This window comes from Macaca nemestrina, chromosome 8, assembly GCF_043159975.1.
Source record: "Macaca nemestrina isolate mMacNem1 chromosome 8, mMacNem.hap1, whole genome shotgun sequence".
NCBI classification, from domain to species: Eukaryota; Metazoa; Chordata; class Mammalia; order Primates; family Cercopithecidae; genus Macaca; species Macaca nemestrina.
The window spans coordinates 79,038,236-79,059,443 of NC_092132.1; the positions used below are offsets into that span (position 1 = coordinate 79,038,236).

Consider the following 21,208-nt stretch of genomic DNA (forward strand, 5'->3'; position numbering starts at 1 on the left):
GGATCAAGCAATAATAGAAAAAGGCTGTATTGCTGTAAACAAACCTCTAAGGGTGATTCTGGTGACGGTTTAGAAGAGAAGAGCTGCAGGAAAAGTTTGAAACTTCTTTGAAATTTCTTAATTGGTTATGACCAGAAGATGGGTAGAAATATGGGATGTAAAGGCCATTCTGATGAGGTCTTAAATGGAAATGAGGAACAAGATGTTAAAAATTGGAGTCAAGGCTGGGCATGCTGGCTCACACTTGTAATCCTAGTGATGGCAATGGCAGCTACTCTGGAGCAGCTGCTGTCATTATGCCAGCCGCAGTGGAGAGGCATGGCCAGGGCTGCACATTCTGCAGAGCTGGCAGAATCCAGGGCCAAGTGGGATCCCCACCCCTTTAAAGTTTGTGAGACAGGAGCTCCCTGGGTGCAGCCACAGCTGCCCAAGTTGTTACTGTGGACCTGGGCCTCTCGCTGCATGGAACAGGTAAAAGCCCCAATCCCTAGGTGCAGCTGCAGCTGCCGAAACTGTGGCTGTGGACCCAGGCATCCCTGCACTCTTGGGGGCCCAGGAAGACACCTCCTCCCCTCACAGGCTCGGAAGTGTCTGCTCCTGCTCCTGGCTTCTCCCTGCTGTTGGCGCCCATTCTGATCTTGGAGCAAAGTTAGGGCCAGACCCAGATGCTGTCACAGCTTGGCCAGGTATGCACACACTCGTGGCAGTGCTGACACACCAAGTCCCTGACGCCTTGACCCCCTCTGGACTTTGGGCGCTGATGAGCATAGGAGGGAAGCCGATGGGGGGCTGAGGGCAGCTGGGCACTGGCCTTCAGGTGCCCCTTGGCACCTACAGCCTGGGTGCCATGAATGGCAGCAGGAGGCAGACAGGCTCCTGGGCAGAAAAAGGTGGGCTCTCAGGGAGGGCCTGAAGGCTAGGGGCCAGACTGCTAGTCCCACTGACTGGAGTGAGAACTTGTGGTGCCTTTTCTGGGCCTGCCCATGGCTGCCCATGGACCAATCAGCGTGCACTTCCTCCCCTCTGAGGCCCATAATCACCCTGGGCTCTGCCAGAGCCGAGCCGATGTCCACAGTCTGACCAGTTGCAGAGGGGAGCTACCCACTGTAGGGTCTCGTCTCTGCTGAGAATTGCAGACGTTGGGAAGACTGGCTGCAGAGAGGAGCTACCCACTGCAGACATAAGGATGACCAGCTGCAGAAAGGAGCTACCCACTCCAAGACCTCCTGTCTTCTGAGAGCTGCAGAGATGGCAGGATGATCTACCTGCAGAGAGGAGCTACCCACCCCAGTGCCTCCTTGGAGCTATTCTGTCACTCAGTAAAGCTCCTCTTCACCTTGTTCACTCTCTACTTGGCTTTGTACCTCATTCTTCCTGGACACAGGACACAAACGTGGGACCTGCCAAGTGGCAGGGCTGAAAGATCTATAACAGAAACAGGACTGAAACATGCCCCTTGCTCACCATGTTGCAGTTGAAAAGAAGGAGAGAAGAGATGTAGCCTTTTAGGGAGACCAAACCTGGGAGCTCCTTGAGCCAGGGCTGTGACTCTCTCTTTGGGGCTCTGTGGTTCCTGGGGTCTCCAAGATTCCGGGTGCCACTGTGTTCCCTGGTGACAGCCATGGAAGCTGCCGGCAGTGCACCTGCTCTGGCTATAGCCTTACAGAGAGCCGGTGCCTGTGCCAGCACCTGGTGCTGCCTGCCCCACTGAAGCAGCTGGCATACCTGACTGTGCACAGTGGTCAGACCCCACGCTCGCTTGCTCACACACCTCATGCTGCTCCACGCCTGGCTTGAGTTTGACAGGTGTGGGATACAGGCTGGTAGCATGAGCTAAGCTCAGCCTGCTAGGTCAGGTGGGCAGAATGAGCCCAGTGCATCCAAGCCAAACTTAGGCAAAGGTGCCACCAGCCACAGGGGTTTCTCACCAGAAAAGCAACCCCCCAAGGATCCTATAACAGTAGCACTTTGGGAGGCCGGGGTGGGCAGATTGCCTGAGCCCAGAAGTCCAAGACCAGCCTGGGCAACATGGTGAAACCCTGTCTCTACTAAAAGTAAAAAAATTAGCTGGGCATGGTGGCCCACACCTGCAGTCCTAGCTGCTCAAGAATTTGAGGCGCAAGAATCACTTGAACGTGGGAGGTAGAGGATACAGTGAACTGAGATTGTGCCACTTCACTCCAGCCTGGGAGACAGAACAACTCTCTGTCTCAAAACAAAACAAAAAAACCAACTGGAGTAAAGGCCATTTTTGCTATACAGTTGAAAAGAATTGGTGCAATTGTGTCAATGCCCTAGGGTTTTATGGAAGACAGAATTTAAGAGTGATGAACTAGTATATCTGGCAGAAGAAATATCAAAGCAGCAAAGTGTTCAAGGCACTGCAAGGCTTCTTTTGGCTGTGTACAGTGAAAAGAGAGAAGAGAGAAATTATTATTATTATACTTTAAGTTCTGGGGTACATGGACAGAACTTGCAGTTTTGTTACATAGGTATACATGTGCCGTGGTGGTTTGCTGTACCCATCAACTCATCACCTACATTAGGTATTTATCCTAATGCTGTCCCTCCCCTAACCCCCCACCTCCCGGACAGGCCCGAGTGTGTGATGTTCCCCTCCCTGTGTCCATGTGTTCTTATTGTTCAACTCCAACTTATGAGTGAGAACATGTGGTGTTTGGTTTTCTGTTCTTGTAATAGTTTGCTGAGAATGATGGTTTCCAGCTTCATCCATGTCCCTGCAAAGGACATGAAGTAATCCTTTTTTGAGGCTGCATAGTATTCCATGGTGTGTATTTGCCACATTTTCTTCATCTGGTCTATCATTGATGGACATTTGGGTTGGTTCCAAGTTTTTGCTTTTGTGAATAGTGCCGTAATAAATATTCGTGTGCATGTGTCTTTATAGTGGAATGATTTATAATCTTTTGGGTATATACCCAGTAATGGTATTGCTGGGTCAAATGGTATTTCTAGTTCTCGATTCTTAAGAAATTGCCACACTGTCTTCTACAATGGTTGTACTAACTTACACTACCACCAACAGTATAAAAGCATTCGAATTTCTCCACATCCTCTCCAGCATCTGTTGTTTCCTGACTTTTTAATGATTGCTATTCTAACTGGCATGAGATGGTATCTCATTGTGGTTTTGATTTGCATTTCTCTAATGACCAGTGATGATGAACATTTTTTCATATGTTTGCTGGCTACATAAAGGTCTTCTTTTGAGAAGTGTCTGTTCATATCCCTTTGCCCACTTTTGGATGGGGTTATTTGCTTTTCTTGCAAATTTGTTTAAGTTCTTAGTAGATTCTGGATATTAGCCCTTTGTGAGATGGATAGATTGCAAAAATTTTCTCCCATTCTGTAGGCTGTCTCTTCACTCTGATGCTAGTTTCTTTTGCTATGTGGAAGCTCTTAGTTTAATTAGATCCCATTTGTCAATTTTGGCTTTTGTTGCCATTGCTTTTGATGTTTTAGACATAAAGTCCTTGCCCATGCCTATGTCCTGAACGGTATTCCCTAGGTTTTCTTCTAGGATTTTTATGGCTTTGGGTCTTATGTTTAATCTTTAATCCATCTTGAGTTGGCTTTTGTATAAGGTGTAAGAAAGGGGTCTAGTTTCAGTTTTCTGCATATGGCTAGCCAGTTTTCCCAACACCATTTATTAAATAGGGAATCCTTTACCCATTTCTTGTTTTTGTCAGGTTTGTCAAAGATCAGATGATTGTAGATGTGTGGTGTGATTTCTGAGGCCTCTGTTCTGTTCCTTTGGTCTATATATCTGTTTTGGTAACAGTACCATGCTGTTTTGGTTACTGTAGCCTTGTAGTGTAATTTGAAGTCAGGTAGCATGATACCTCCAGCTTTGTTCTTTTTGCTTAGGATTGTCTTGGCTATGCAGGCTCCTTTTTGGTTCCACATGAAGTTTAAAGTAGTTTTTTTCCCAATTCTGTGAAGAAAGTCAATAGTAGCTTGTTGGGGATACCATTGAATCTATAAATTACTTTGGGCAGTATGGCCATTTTCATGATATTGATTCTTCCTGCCATGAGTATGGAATGTTTTTCCATTTGTTTGTGTCCTTTCTTATTTCCTTGAGCAGTGGTTTGTAGTTCTTCTTGAAGAGGTCCTTCACATCCCTTGTAAGTTGTATTGCCAGGTATTTTATTCTCTTAGTAGCAAGTGCGAATGGGAGTTTACTCATGATTTGGCTCTCTGTTTGTCTGTTATTGGTGTATATATTGTGATTTTGAACATTGATTTTGTGTCCTGAGATTTTGCTGAAGTTGCTTATCAGCTTAAGGAGGTTTTGGGCTGAGGCAATGGGGTTTTCTAAATATACAGTTGTGTCATCTGCAAACAGAGACAATTTGACTTCCTCTCTTCCTATTTGAATATCCTTTATTTCTTTCTCTTGCCTGATTGCCCTGGCCAGAACTTCCAATACTATGTTGAATAGGAGTGGTGAGAGAGGGCATCCTTGTCTTGTGCTGGTTTTCAAAGGGAATGCTTCCAGTTTTTGCCTATTCAGTATGATATTGGCTGTGGGTCTGTCATAAGTAGCTCTTATTATCTTGAGATATGTTCCATTGATACCTTGTTTATTGAGAGTTTTTAGCATGAAGTGGTGTTGAATTTTGTTGAAGGCCTTTTCTGCATCTCTTGAGATAATCAGGTGGTTTCTGTCATTGGTTCTGTTTATGTGATGGATTATATTTATTGATTTGCATCTGTTGAACAAGCTTTGCATCCCAGGGATGAAGCTGACTTGATCATGGTGGATAAGCTTTTTGATGTGCTGCTGGATTTGGTGTGCCAGTATTTTATTGAGGATTTTTGCATCGATGTTCATCAGGGATATTGGCCTGAAATTTTCTTTTTTTGTTGTTGTGTCTCTGCCAGGTTTTGGTATCAGGATGATGCTGGCTTCATAAAATGAGTTAGGGAGGATTCCCTCTTTTTCTATTGTTTGGAATAGTTTCAGGAAGAATGGTATCAGTTCCTCTTTGTATCTTGGTAGAATTCGGCTGTGAATCCATCTGGTCCTGGGCTTTTTTTGGTTGGTAGGCTATTAATTACTGCCTCAATTTCAGAACTTGTTATTGGTCTCTTCAGGGATTCAACTTCTTCCTGATTTAGTCTTGGGAGGGTGTATGTGTCCAGGAATTTATCCATTTCTTCTAGATTTTCTAGTTTATTTGCATAGAGGTGTTTATAGCATTCTCTGATGGTAGTTTGTATTTCTGTGGGATCAGTGGTGATGTTCCCGTTATCATTTTTTACTGCATCTATTTGATTATTCTCTCTTCTTCTTTTTTAGTCTGGCTAGATGTCTAGATGTCTATCTGTTTTGTTGATCTTTTCAAAAAACCAGCTCCTGGATTCCTTGATTTTTTTGAAGGCTTTTTGTGTCTCTATCTCCCTCAGTCCTGCTGTTATCTTAGTTATTTCTTGTGTTCTGCTAGCTTTTGAATTCGTTTGCTGTTGCTTCTGTAGTTCTTTTAATTTTGATTTTAGGGTGTCAATTTTAGATCTTTCCTGCTTTCTCTTGTGGGCATTTAGTGCTATAAATTTCCATCTACACACTGCTTCAGATGTGTCCCACAGATTCTGGTACATTATGTCTTCATTGTCATTGGTTTCAAAGAACATCTTTATTTCTGCTTTCATTTTGTTATTTACCCCGTAGTCATGCAGGAGCAGGTTGTTCAGTTTCCATGTAGCTGTGTGGTTTTGAGTGAGTTTCTTAGTCTTGAGTTCTAATTTGATTGCACTGTGGACTGCGAGACTATTTGTTATGATTTCTATTCTTTTGCATTTGCTGAGGAGTGTTTTACTTCCAATTTATGGTCAATTTTAGAATAAGTGTGATGAGGTGCTGAGAAGAATGTATATTCTGTTGATTTGGGGTGGAGAGTTCTGTAGATGTCTATTAGGTCTGCTTGGTCCAGAGCTGAGTTCAAGTCTTGAATATCCTTGTAAATTTTCTGTCTCGTTGATCTGTCTAATATTGACAGATATGTTAAAATCTCCTACTATTATTGTGTGGGAGTCTAAGTCTCTTTGTAGGTATCTAAGAACTTGCCTTATGAATCTGGGTGGTCCTGTGTTGGGTGCATATATATTTAGAAAAGTTAACGCTTCTTGTTGCATTGATCCCTTTACCATTATGTAATGCCCTTCTTTGTTTCTTTTGATATTTGTTGGTTTAAGATCTGTTTTATCAGAGATTAAGATTGCAACTCCGGTGGGTTTTTTTTTGCCTTCCATTTGCTTGGTAAATATTCCTCCATCCCTTTATTTTGAGCCTGCGTTTATCTTTGCACATGAGGTGGGTCTCCTGAATACAGCACATGGGTCTTGACTCTATCCAATTTGCCAGTCTGTGTCTTTTAATTGGGACATTTAGCTCATTTACATTTAAGGTTAATATTGTTATGTGTGAATTTGATCATGTCATTATGATGCTGGCTGGTTATTTTGCCCATTAGTTGATGCAGTTTCTTCATAGTGTTGATGGTCTTTACAATTTGGTATGTTTTTGCAGTGGCTAGTACTGGTTGTTCTTTTCCATGTTTAGTGCTTCCTTCAGGAGTTCTTATAAGGCAGGCCTGGTGGTGACAAAATCTCTCAGCGTTTGCTTGTCTGTAAAATATTTTATCTCTCCTTCGCTTTTGAAGCTTAGTTTGGCTGGGTATGAAATTCTGGGTTGAAAATTCTTTTCTTCAAGAATGTTGAATATTGGCCCCCAACTCTCTTCTGGCTTGTAGGGTTTCTGCTGAGAGATCCGCTGTTAGTCTGATGGGCTTCCTTTTGTGGGTAACTCAACCTTTCTCTCTAGCTGCCCTTAACATTTTTTCCTTCATTTCAACCTTGGTGAATCTGATGATTATGTGTCTTGAGGTTGCTCTTCTTGAGGAGTATCTTTGTGGTGTTCTCTGTATTTCCTGAATTTGAATGTTGGCCTGTCTTGCTAGGTTGGGGAAGTTCTCCTGGATAATATCCTGAAGAGTGTTTTCCAACTTGGTTCCATTCTTCCCTTCACTTTCAGGTATACCAATCAAATGTAGATTTGGTCTTTTCACATAATCCCATATTTCTTGGAGGCTTTGTTCATCCCTTGTTATTCTTTTTTCTCTAATCTTGTCTTCTCACTTTATTTCATTAAGTTGATCTTCAATCTCTGATATCCCTTCTTCTGCTTGATCGATTCAGCTATTGATACTTCTGTATGCTTTACAAAGTTCTCGTGCTGTGTTTTTCAGCTCCATCAGGTCATTTATATTCTTCTCTAAACTGGTTTTTCTAGTTAGCAATTCATCTAACCTTTTTTCAAGGTTCTTAGCTTTCTTGCATTGGGTTAGAACATGCTCCTTTGGCTTGGAGGAGTTTTCTATTACCCTTCTGAAGCCTACTTCTGTCAATTCGTTAAACTCATTCTCCATCCAGTTTTGTTCCCTTGCTGGTGAGGAGTTGTGATCTTTTGGAGGAGAAGAGGCATTCTGGTTTTTGGAATTTTCAGCCTTTTTGTGCTGGTTTCTCCCCCTCTTTGTGGATTTATCTAACTTTGGTCTTTGATGTTGGTGACCTTTGGATGAGGTGTTTGAGTGGATGTGCTATTCCTTTCTGTTTGTTAGTTTTCCTTCTAACAGTCAGGCCCCTCTGCTGCAGGTCTGTTGGAGTCTACTGGAGGTCCACTCCAGACCCTGTCTGCCTGGGTATCACCTGTTGGGGGCTGCAGAACAGCAAAGATTGCTGCCTGTTCTTTCCTCTGGAAGCTTCATCCCAGGGGGGCACCTGCCAGATGCCAGCCAGAGTTCTCCTGTATGAGGTGTCCATCATCCCCTACTGGGAGATGTCTCCTAGTCAGGATACATGGGTGAGGGACCCACTTGAGGAGGAATTCTGGCCCTTAGCAGAGCTTGGATGGTGTGCTGGGAGGTCCATTGCTCTCTTCAGAGCCATCAGGCAGGGACATTTAAGTCTGCTGAAGCTGTGCCCACAGCCATCCCTTCCCCCAGGAGCTCTGTCCCAGGGAGATGGGAGTTTTATCTGTAAATCCCTGACTGGGGCTGCTGTCTTTTTTTATCAGAGATGTCCTATCCAGAAAGGTGAAATCTGGCGGTCTGGCCGTAACAGCCTTGCTGAGCTGCAGTGGGCTCCACCAAGTTCAAACTTCCAGAAAGCTTTGTTTACACTGTGAAGGTAAAACCACCTCCTCAAGCCTCAGCAATGGGGGATGCCCCTCCTTCACCAAGCTCCAGCATCCTGGGCCGATCTCAGACTGCTGCTGTGCTGGCAGCAAGAATTTCAAGCCAGTGGATCTTAGTTTGCTGGGCTCCATGGGGGTGGGACCTGCCAAGCCAGACCACTTGGCTTCAGCACCCCTTTCCAGGGGAGTGAACAGCTCTGTCTTGCCGGCATTCCACATGCCACTGGGGTATGGGAGAAAAACAAAACAAAACAAAAAACAAAAAAACAAACAAAAAAAACCTCCTGCAGCTAGATCGCTGTCTGCCCAAATTGCCGCCCAGGTTTGTGCTTGAAACCCAGGGCTCTGGTGGGGTAGGCATCAGAGGGGATCTCCTGGTCTGCTGGTTGGGAGGACCATGGGAAAGCACAATATCTGGGCTGGAGTGCACAGTTCCTCAGGCTCAGTCCCTCATGGCTTCCCTTGGATAGGAGAAAAAATTCCCTGACCCCTTGCACTTCCCGGGTGAGGTGATGCCCCACCCTGCTTCGGCCCACCCTCCATGGGCTGCACCCACTGTCCAACCATTTCCAATTAGATGAACTGGGTACCTCGGTTGGAAATGCAGAAATCACCCACCTTCTGCCTTAATCTCGCTGGGAGCTGCAGACCGGAGCTGTTCCTATTCGGCCATCTTGAGAGAAATTATTTAAAAACGAGATTTATAATTAAAAGGGAAGCAGAATGAAAAGGTTTTGGAAAAGGTTTATTCTCTTATGTGGCTCAACCTGGCCATGTAAGAGAATAAAAATGCATGATGGGGGGAAGAATACTAAAGGTGTGGCCAAGTGACCATTTTCTAAGAGATTAATGTGGGTAGAAGGAAGCCAGATTCTATTCATTAAGACAATGGGAGAATGACCTCAAAGGCATTTCAGAGATCTTTGGGGCAAGCTAGGACTTTGAAGGCAAGGTTTCCAGAGCAGTGCCTGCAAGACCTCACCATTTGCTACCCTGCACTGCCTTGGGACTTTATTCCTTACATTCTGGCACAGTGCTCCTCAAGTTCTCCAACCACTCCAGAAGTCCCAAGTGTGGCCCATGCCATAGCTCTGAAGGGTGCAAGCAGTAAGCTTTGGCAGCATCCATGTAGTGCTGAATCTGCAGACACTCAGATTCAACCCCATGTGAGGGTTGTGGGGCCATGGAAGCCTCCACTTAGATTTCAAAAGATATTGTGGACAGCCTAGGGACTCAGGCAGAGACTTATCATAGGGGCAGAGCCACCATGGAGAGTCCCTATAAGGGCAATGCTTAGCGGAGCTGTGGGAGGGTGGCAGCCTCAAAGACCCTAGAATTGTAAGGTCATCAGCATGCAACTCCAGCCTGGAAAAGCTGCAGGGACCAGACTTCAATGTATTAGAGCTGCTGGGTGAACTGAGCCCAGCAAAGCCAAGTTGTTATGAGCATAAATTGTTTATTCTTTTTAATTGCTGAGTAGTACTGCATGATATTGTTATATCACAGTTTTTAAACCATTCACCTGTTGAAGGACATCTGGGCTGTTTCTCATTTTGGGCTATGGCGTAATAATAAACTGTATTTGGTCTTTGACCTTGACTCCTGGAACAGAGTTCCATAAGGGTGGGGCTGCCTGAGGCCTTGGGAGACCAACTCCCACCTCAGTATGTCCAGAATGGGGAAGATGAAGTCAAAGAGGTTATTCTCCAGCTTTAAGTCTCAATGTTGTTTTTGCTGTTGGGTTTTGGACTTATTTGGAACTGTTTACCCCTCTCTTTTTGCCTAGTTCTCCCTCTTGCAATGGAAATATCTATCCTAGGCCTGTCCCACTATTATATTTTGGAAGTGTGTAACTTGTTAATATCACAGACTGACAGCTAAAGAGAAATTTGCCTTGGAATTAATCATGCCTTGAGTCTCATCCATATCTGATTCAGATGAGACACTGGACTTTGGACTTTTGATGTTGGAACAAATTAAGATTTTGGGGGTTATGAAGATGTAATGAGTGTATTTTGCATGTGAGAAGCACATAAGTGGGCGGGGGTAGTATGCTGTGGTTTGAATGTGTCTCCTCCATAATTTAGGTGTTGAAACTTACTGGCTAATTGCGATAGTATTAAGTGGTAGGACCTTTGAGGGGTGATTAGGTCATGAGGACTCTGCCCTCATGAATAGATTAATGTTGTTGTGGGAATGAGTTTATTATAAAATTAAGGTTGGCCTCCTTTTGTGCACTCTTGCGGTTTGATGCCTTTTGCCATGTTTTGACATAACAAGAAGGCCCTTACCAGATGTCGTGCCTTGATCTTGGACTTCCTAGCCTCCAGAACTGCAAGCCAAATAAATTTCTCTTCATTATAAATTACCTAGTCTGTGGTATTCTACTATAATAGCATAAAATAGACTAAGATACTACATTTTGTTTGAGATGGAGTTTCACTCTGTCACCCAGGCTGAAGTGCTGTGGGTGTGATCTTGGCTCACTGCAACCTCTGCCTCCCAGGCTCAAGTGATCTCGTGCCTCAGCCTCCCAAGTAGCTGGGATTACTGGCACATGCCACCACACCCAGCCAATTTTTGTATTTTCAGTAGAGACGGGGTTTTGCTATGTTGGATAGGTTGATCTTGAACTCCTGACCTCAAGTGATCCACCCGCCTCGGCCTCCCAAAGTGCTGTGATTACATGCATGAGTCACCTCATCTGGCCTAAAAAACATCACATTTTAGTAGGTCCTGCAATATGTGGTAGTGGGACAGGCTCTCTCAAAAAACACTAACTTATTGATGATGACATGATTTGGTAGCATCTGAAATCAGGTCATCTTCAATTGAAATTGAAACTGGCATTGAAATCATGTTAAGAGGACTAACACGGGCGCAGTGGCTCACACCTGTAATCCCAGCACTTTGGGAGGCTGAGGCGAGTGGATCACCTGAGGTCGAGAGTTCAAGACCAGTCCGACCAACATGGAGAAACCCCCTCTCTACTAAGATTACAAAATTAGCCAGGTGTGGTGGTGCATGCCTGTAACCCCAGCTACTCGGGAGGCTGAGGCAGGAGAATCACTTGAACCCAGGAGGTGGAGGTTGCGATGAGCCGAGATTGTGTCATTGCACTCCAACCTGGGCAACAGCAGCAAAACTCTGTCTCAAAAAAAAAAAAAAAAAAAGACTATTAATTTAACAGTATTGCAATATACAATAAACAGTATAACAATATTTTTGAAATATTTTTAAGTTAAGCAGAATGAATATGATTCAAAAAACTCATTGTACCTGTATAGAATGAGGAAGATACAATTTAATAACTGCCTGTGTGAAAAAGGATTTAGTGGCATTAATTGCTTATATGTTTTTAGAGTCAATAGCACGATGTCATTGCATCAACAGAAGTACAGTGTGTGGGGAAAGAGAGGTGATAGCTTCTTTCCACATCACACAAGTCATAACATGCTTGGAGGATGTGCTCAGTTCAAGATGTGTCACATTAAAAGGGATATTAGAAACCTGAAATGCGTCTGGGTGAGACTCTCTGAGCTTATCTGGGAATGATACATTTGAGAAACAGTTGAAATTGGGCATTTAATCTGGAAACTAAAATGACATACAGTATAATGCAAGGGCTGACCCAGACACTGGAAGGAACATCATGTGTATGATAAGAGTAGGCTTGTTCTGTGAGATTTCTGAGTATGAACTGGAATCAGTGGAAGTGAAAATTAGAGACAGATTCAAGCACACTCTAAGGTGTTTGTGGGGAGATGGAGAAAGAGAACCGGGCTTGGAACTGAATTCCAGTTGTGTGACATTGAGCAAACCACTTAGCCACTCTGAATCTCAGGTTCCCCTTTTATGAAATAGGAAAAGAAATTCTTCCTCCCTGGTAATTTTAGGGAGTCAGTGAGATAATATTTGATAATACATGGCCAAGTGTGGCAAATAGTGCTGATTCAATTACTTTTGAAAACAACATTATAAAACTAGAGCAGTCTAACCACAAAATTGGCTATCTCAGGAAGTAGTGAGGTCCCTGTCACTGGAGGCAAACAAGTCTAGGACAATTAACGTCTTAGGAATTGAGGGTGAGAATCTTGCACAGGTTTTACTGCTAATAGGAGATTAATGTACAATGAACATGATTTATTGGGTCCCTTCCAATTTTAAGAGTCTGTGCAGACTGGCATTACCATTCTCTTTCCCTGGCTATTAAAAATGCAGGTGGAAAAATTGCTTCATTCAACTGTAACACTATTCACTTCTCTGCCCAAGATAGGAAGGCAGAAATGACTTTATTTTGAGCATTTCATTCCCAACTCCCTAATTGAACCATCTTCCTTTGAATTCTAAAATGATATCATTTCCATTTTATAAGGTTATCAAGGGCATGTATTTCTTCAAAAATGGCACCATACAGAGTAGCTTCCTATGTGATCTGATTTGAGGAGGGCAAAGGGAGATTCAATTGCACCAAATTATCTTTTTCCCTTTGGTCCTGCTACACATCTTAAAATCCCTCTATCGTTGTAATTTTTTAATATATAGCTATCAAAATGTGAATGTTATCTAGGGTGACTAAAATCTCAAGCCATTATCTGTCTTTAACGTCATGGCCAGACTTAGTCTGGGCATTAGTGTGTTATTGAGGTGCTCATGAAAATGCACTGCCAAGTTCTGCTGTAGGGAGCAGCTTTGGCTGATGCCCCCAACAGTTAGCACTCCGGACTGTCCACTGTGTTTGCCCCTATGCCACATTTCCTGTGGACTGCTCCCAGCTGGTGACTGACCATGGTGGTGGTATTACTACAGGTCCATTCCTGAGGGATGCGGGACTCCTCCGACACATGACTCTGATTCAACAGCTCCCCATCAGCTGACTGAACTTTTCAAGGAACTGTGCACAGTCCCAGACTCTTCCTATCCAAGCTCCTCCCTCCCCGTCTCCTTCGCAGGCATTCAACCTGCATTGTGGCCTGAAGGCAGTGCCTGCCTCTTCCTGCTCCCTCCCCTTTATCCTTCACGGGACATTTCCTCCAACAAGCCTCTTGCACACTTAACCCCCGGAGGACCCAAACTAACACATGTAATGTCAGGAGCTGGGTGAAAAGACAGGTGGTAAAATGGGGTTGTGAGATGGGCTTACTCACAGCCTGGAAGGCAAAGAGGGCACCATCCTGAGTGATAGATAGAAAATGAGTGATCTCTGGCACTGAGTGGAGGCCCAAATACTAAACTTTTTGCCCATGGTAACCTGGAAAACTCCCCAGTGATGGGAGCCACCTTGCAGGAGTAATGATTCAGGAGTTTGAAAATTGCAGGGGCAGGGGTAGATGTCTACAAGGGCAGTGAGGTTGGCTGGTTACTACTCATTTGCACTGATGCCCTTCAGAGGATGAGATGGGAACGTTTCTAGTGAGAAACTGAGGCCTTGACAAACAGTTAAAGTCTAAATGTGAGAGCCAGAGGTTCTCTTTGGCAGTGTACAAAGAGACCCCCCATCTCCTGCAGTTGACACTGGACACAGCTGAGCAGTGTCTATCTGTTAGACAGCTACTTAGAATTGCAGAGCAGGTCCATTATGCTAAGGTCAGGGCCCTGGATGAGAAAACCTGGGGCCCTGGAACATGGAAGGGAGACATCTAAGTGGACATCTCTGAAGACTGCCCCAAATCCTCTGAGTTTGCCAAGGCAACCCACCCTTTCTTAGAACAAGCTAGTGTTTCCCCTCTGTGGGAGAGGCTGCAGAAACCTCTCCTCCATGGGTCAACAGGAGCTGCTGCCATGTCCTCATCTGGCTGCCAGGTGAACATCAGGTTAAATCCCAGCATTATCTGGTTGAGGACTTGCTGGGTCTGAGAAGGAGGAAAGAGATTATACACCGAAGAGGCTTCAGGACTTGCTAGAATGTAGCTGCTGTCAGAGGAGTACTCCTGGAAATAGCTTTTGAAGGTGCTGGATCAAAGGGGCTGGAGTGTATGATTAGATTAACAAAAACTCATTTTCTTGGGCACCCTTTGTTGAAACATGGGATTGAATACTAGTGATGACCCCTGGGGTTGAGGCAAATTCATTGCTAGAGTGGCTCATAGAAACCTGGAAAGAGTGACGGCCCTTGCTGAGCAAAGTGAAAATGCAAGAGTTTCCTTGGCAGACAGCAGAGGAAGGCATAAAAAAGCACAGGGAAGTAGGCATGCTAGAGTGGGTGTATTATGCAAGACCAGGAGACTGATCAGAGGATGATGTTCCCGGGGAGGGCCCAGATGACATGGCAGTCACCACGGCTGTTGGGAAATCTGAGTCTACAGGGCTTGTTGATGGTGCTCTTCTGAGGTCGGAGATGATAATATAAATCACAGAACTAGATTCGTGGGAAGTGGCCAATGGCCTGGACATCCGGTAAGGGGAGAACTGGGAGACTGGAGACAAGGAGGTCTGAGCTACAGGCTTGGGAATGGATGTACTGATGTGGGAAGACACTTGTATCACATATTAGCACCCACCAGAAAGCATTCACCTGGTTACTTGGTTACTTGAATAACCAAGTAGACAAAGTAGCTCAGCAGATGAGGTGAGCAGCCTTCGCCATCAGCCACCATAACTGGCAAAAAGGGCACATGCATGGAGGGAAGGAGATGGAAGTTGAGTGTGGGCCCAGAAGCAGGGAGTACCAATTAGCATGGGAGTTACTGCTGCCTGAGTATGCAACCTGTCAGCCACAGACACTACACTGAGCCCCTGGTATGGCAATATTCCTCGAGGGGACAGATAGCCTCTTGTGGTAAGGCAACTACATTGAGCCCTTTCTATCCCGAAGGGCTGGCAACTCATTATCACAGGAGTAGACACCTGTTCTGTACATGGTTTGCCTTCCCATGTCAGCCCCTCAGCCAGCACCATCGCTGGACTTACAGAATATCCTATTCACAGGCATGGGCTCACACAGAGTGTAACACTTGACCAGGGAACTAGCTGTGGGTACAGGAGTGGTCCCATGACCATGTATCACACACCAAATCCAGAAGCAGCCAGCCTTGTAGAGGACTGGAATGGCCTTCTAAAGGCATAGCTCAAAAGCCAGCTTGGAGGCAGCATTCGGAGAGTGGGTGCCATCCTCCAGGCTGTAGCTGTGCATACATTAAATCAGAGGCCTATATATGCCACTGTGTTCCTTATGGAAGAATGCATGGGTCTGGAACCAAAAGGCAAAAGCAGGGATGGCTCTACTTATCACTCCTAATGGTACATGGGGATTTTGTGATTCCTTTTCTCACAATTGGGAGTTTCCAGTGGGGAGTGTGCTCTTGCAAGAGGGCACAACAAGGGTCCCATTGCACTATAAGCTGAGATTGCCACAAAGGCACTTTGGACTCCTTGTGTCCAAGGACCAGCTGGTGGGAGGAGGGCTTACCATCCTGGTGGGTGTCACTGCCCCTGTCAGCAGAGGAGATAGGGTGCTTCTATACAATGGGGACAGGGAGTAATTTGCATAACCCAGAACCCAGGGCATCCACTTGGATACCTACAAATACTCCTGTGCCCCATTTCAACTGTGAATGGACACATGCCACAGCCCTGTCCTCCGAGCCCCGCCTAGGTAGTAGCTGAGGATGAGGGACCTTTGAACGGACAGTGGAGGAGGCAGAGGATGAGAACCAGATGGGGTCCCAGGACTTAACAAGGAGAACTGCAGCTCCTATTCCTAACCTCTGTCATCCAGATCTCTCCTCAGGAAGAGTGGCCTATGGGATCCATGGAGGAGCTGCTTCCCAAATCTGTGTAAAGTAGATCTTGCCGTGTAATGGGGTGACCGCGGTGGCCATGAAGAGGCACAACTCTGACCTCGGATCTCCTGCTGCAGAGAACATTGACTGACAGCCCAGCAGCTCCCGTCTGGATCCACCACCTGTTCACAGTGAGGCCAATGTCCCCCAGGCTGCTCCCAGCCCAGGGCTGAGCATGGCCCAATCCTAATGCTCTTAGAGACCTCTAGATCTCCCTAGAGATGCAGGGCTCTTCCAACAGGCCACTTTGGCTCAGGGATCCCTATCAGCTGGCCTAACCTTTCTAGGAACTGTGCTGCAGCTAAGGGTCTCCTAGCCCATCCTGCCCTTCTCTCTCTCCTTCACAGGGGCCAGACCTGCGTTTTCACCTGCAGGATCTCCTTGCCTGCTCCTGCTCCCTCCCCTTTCCTTAACATGGGCTCCCCAGTAAATCACTTACATGTTTAATCCTGACTCTGCATCTGCTTCTCCAAGGACCCATGTACAGTAGAAAATGATGGACTTTTGACTCGGTCCTGGATTCACATCTTGTCTCTGCTGCTTATTAACAACATAACCTTCCATCACTCAACCCCCCCTTATTTTTCTCATCAATTAAAATATTTCTTACTCCTAAAGTTATGGTGAATATTGGAAGAGTTAACATTTGAAGAGCACCTTTGATGTGCCTCCTAGAACAGGTGCAGTTTGTTCCTTTCTCATCATTATCTTTTAGCAGTGATGGAATGGGAATCTATGCTGTTGAGTTTTGATAAGAGATTGCAAGGAAGTGAGAGAGGAAGAATACCAGCTGCGGCACATGGCAAGTCTGCCTCCTGGGTCAGGCTCCCCTGACAGCTTTGGTGCCTGAGGCATAAAGATGCTGGGTGCCAGGGAAGGGAAGGATGGGGCACTGGAGGGAGACCAAATTCAATCATTTAAAGTCCAGTCCCCAGTTCTGTGCAATTCTTAGTGTAAAGTTTTTAAAAAGAACATTAAAGGCAATTACAAAGCCGAGAAATGGTCCTGTCTCCCTGAGCAGCGCTGTCCATGCCTAACCCACCACCCCCACCACCCGCACCCACCCCTGTCTCAGGGCCCTTCAGTGTCGCACACAAAGGGGCTGCGCCTCTGATTCACACTCTGAGGAGAGCAAGTTCGTGGATCAAAGAACATGACTAATAACCATGGAACTTTCTGAAGAGCCCGGAACATTTAATTATTATGAACAATTTAGTCCACTTCAAGTGGTTTTCATAAGCTCCACATACTTCAGCATTTGCTTAGCAACATGAAATAAAACTTTCTCTGGGGTTCCCAACATTTGGACTGGCCCTCTCCCAGCACCAGCTGGCCCGTCTGCAGAAGGTTCACGCTGTGTGAATTTCCTCGCTGGAGTGTGAATTTCCTCACAAGGGACAAGGGGAGGGAAGGAAAAAAGTGGACAGAACTTTAGTTGTTCTCTGTGACATGGGACTTCAAAAAGTCAAAATGGGGCTTTGAGTCCCTGCTGTCACTGGGCTGATGTGAGCATTAAACTAAACGTGAGAACACATTTAAAGCACAGAGAAAATGTCTGGCATTTCAGTGCTTGATAAATACTTATTGTTACTGTTTTTAAAAAGCAATATGCTCTTTTCCCTATTGCCCTTTCTCCTTCCTATAACACTCCCTTCTTCCCACCTACCTCATCTTACCTGTCCTCCTTGCTTCCTCCTTGAAGTCTTTCTGACTTGATCGAGACTACACCAATAGTTCTTCGCTGAGCGCTGTTAGAACTTGGCCAGCCTCACGGGGCCCACACACATTTTGTCTTGTGTTGTGCTCCAAGCACGCATCTTATCTTGCTTGAGGAGAAAGGGAAATCAGGGAAAGTAATGATTGGCACATGGGATGAGGAGCTGGAATGACTGGGGTTCCACCATTTACTAGCTATGCAATTAAGCAAGTGACTTATTCTTTCTCAGCCTCAGTTTCTTATCCGTAAGATGGAAAACTACAATTTACCTCATATATTTGTTGTGAAAATCTGGAGATGACTATACAAAGCACCTGGTATATAAGACGGACATATTTTATTATTAATTTATCATTTAATTTCTCTTTGTGTCTGTCAGAGAACATTGCAGGAAGGACACATTATTCACTTCATACATGTTTGCGATAAAAGTGAATTGTGTTTTTGCACCCATTTCAAAGATAAAGATTGCTATGAAACTGGTGTTTCCCATACATTCCTGAGCATGAGAATCTCCTGGAAAATTTGCTTTGGTGGGTCTGGAGTAGGATATTTTAATATGCACCTTAGGGCATTCTGACATCTGACATTGGGAAAACTGCTGTAAAGTAAACTCAAATGATGCTTATACCCCTCAATGATTATGTGAGAGTGTCTGTTTTGTAAAAAGAATGGACTTATACAGGTCTCTTAATAATGGACACACTGCTGCCCAGTTGATCTGGGCAAAGCAATCGCCGTAAAGTGTGAGCATGGTGGAGAAGCCACGTCGCCATTTAGGTACAGCTGGCTCCGAGCCATGAGCAGCTCTAGTCGGCACTGCATCGCTAAGTGGACTCCGGGCGCCTTTTCTTAATTGAATGAAATCTCAGATTTCAATTTATTTCAAGGCTGCATAATGTGGTAATTAGAAGTTTAGTTACATCTAATGCCCCGAATGGAGGTCCCAGGATTGTCTCACAACAGTCAAGAGGTCTGGATGGATAATTACCATCACTTCACAGGGAGAATTGCCAACCTCAGAGCTCTAAGGAGAGAATGCCCATGGAACTGAGGGCTTTGAAAATCCACTCAAGTGTTACCCCAACGTTAGCATTGTTATCAATGAAGAGATTTTGTCTTTTATGGTGCTGGGTTGTCAGAAAGGGGTTTCTTTTACATGGCATGGATTTCCTTTTCATTCATCAGTCCACAGTGAGGTGGTTTTAATGAGGCGCAAGCTGGGCTGAGATCGAGATGAAAGCAGAAAGATCAAGGGCCAACGAGGAAGGAAAAAGAACACTCAGCCCAGGAGAAGCTTCCATTCTTCAAGGACAATCTTGAAGGAGATTTCCTAGGGGAAGCATTTTTCAGTTTTAATAACAGACTTGAAATTTAAGCTCAGTCTATTTCTGGGCAATAAAGGAAGTATCTTTAGTGTTATCCGATTTATCTTAGATAGATTCAAAACGAATAGACAGCAATCCCTGGAATATTTCACAGGATGTAACTCAAGCCAAGTAATTCCAGAAAAGCAAGTAGTACTCTATATGCTCAAGCCTCAAAATCAAGTTCAGAAATCCAACAGGCTGGATTTTTGAACTCTTGAATGGAAACTGAAAAGCAAGGATACTGAATTTGAGTTACACATACTACTTTATAGCATACACTATTTGCCATCACTCCTTATTAAAAATATTCCTTCATCTCTAAAGCTTAAGGTGAATGGTGTTATCTCCAATAGACACTGGAAAAAAATGTTGCGGAACAAAACCCCCAAATCTGCTCACCATCTTACTTTATAGAAAATGTTTTGAAATATTGATGCCCCTCTTCAGATAGTTATACATAAGAGATTTGGTTGTTATTGAAGCATTTCATTTATGCTGAGACAAGTAATACAAATATGTATGAAGGTGACCTGCAAGTTAAGACATTATGTCATGGGGGCTCAAATGGGGAGCAAGTTCCATGATATATCATATTTCCAGACTGGTCTGAGATCAAGATGCTCAGTGAGTTCATCTAGCTGACTGCCCAGGCGTCCACATCTCATGGTGGTATTCATGAAGTAAAAGAAAACTGATTTTTCTGTGGTTAAAAAAAAAAAAAAAAAGATTTGAAAGGAAGGGTGACCAAGTATTGTTGACAGAAGTAAAGAGAAAGTTGAGATCAAAGACAGTTTTAGTTCTTAACTAGAAAACCGAAGTCTTGGGTAAATGAAACAATGGAATGTAAAATTCAGCAGTGACCCGGTTCTATGAATACAAGCAATTCGCCATACACTCTCTAAAGAAAGAAAGAAAAATCACTTTGTAAAACAGTTTCAGCTGGTGTCTCAGCTAGTATGAAAATTGCTCATATGAAATGAAAGATAAAATTTTCGTGGAAATTGAAAAGAAAATTTGTGGTATAATGAAATGCACAAAAAGCCTATTCCTGTACAGAAAACTGATTTAAGTGAAACCCAGAGATTTCCATAACTGAGATCGTGAGTACTTGTGAAAAACTAGATACTTACCTTCCAAATGGATTAAGAATAGGAAGTAACTCACATATCTCTCTCTTTCTGTTTCTCAATAATCTGTATATCTACCTATCACATATATATGTATGTTTCTTTCATCTATCCATCCTGTCATTCTTTTTTTGAAAAATAAGAGAGATATGTGTAAGACATTGTGCTAGGAGGAAGGATATAGACTTTAGAGGATACAGACACCTTTTTTTTTTTTTTTTTGAGACAGGGCCTTGCTCTGTCACCTAGGCTGGTGTGCAGTGGCGTGCTCACCACTCACTGCAGCCTTGACCTCCCGGGCTCAGGTGATCCTCCCACCTCAGCCTCCTGAGTAGCTGGGACTATAGGCCCATGCCACCATGCCCAGTTAATTTTAAATTGTTTTGTAAAGATGGGGTTGCACTATGTTGCCCAGGCTGGTCTCAAACTCCTGGGCTCAAACAATCCTAATGCCTCAGCCTCCCAAAATGCTGGGATTACAGGCATGAGCCACTATGCCAGTAAGAAAACTGATTATGAAATAAGGGCAGGCATGGTACAAAAGTAGAAAGAAGGGAGCCCTTATGGTTTAGCTCTTCTTACCCACTTTCCTCTCAGTCTACTTTTTGGCATTATGCAATTTGAAGCTAGGCAAATCCACTCAACCTTATCCATTGCTTGATTTTTTTTTCTTCCAAAATGTTTTTCAAATAATCCTTGATTAATTGGCCCTACATATCATACACTACAGGGCAGCTTGTCAACAGGTATAGAGAATGTATACAGGAATGAAAGGAGTAGTTTGTAACTTGGTCTTCTGTGCCTTCCTATGAGTTTCTGGTGACTTGAGAAGTATTAAGAGTTCTTTCTTGTTGCTGAGTTTGCTGTCTGCATAGATGAGAATACCATCATGGGAGCTGATGGTTAAAGTGGTTTTAGAAGGAGGATTGAGAACAGGGACTAGCTTTCTGTCTTTTAGGATCTCAATATAAACTCATCTTATTCCACTCTTTGGC

The 21,208-nt window shown here is 44.3% G+C and overlaps 1 long non-coding RNA gene across 2 annotated transcripts in view; it reads left to right on the forward strand.

The window, feature by feature from the left end:
- The window catches only part of LOC139355832 (uncharacterized), a 70,916-nt gene extending 50,488 nt beyond the window's left edge, over positions 1-20,428 (forward strand). For both annotated transcript variants that reach the window (XR_011606970.1, XR_011606971.1), the window contains one exon: positions 15,936-20,428. This is a non-coding gene — a long non-coding RNA (uncharacterized lncRNA). The remainder of the gene's footprint in view (positions 1-15,935) is intronic.
- Positions 20,429-21,208: the final 780 nt, after the last annotated feature.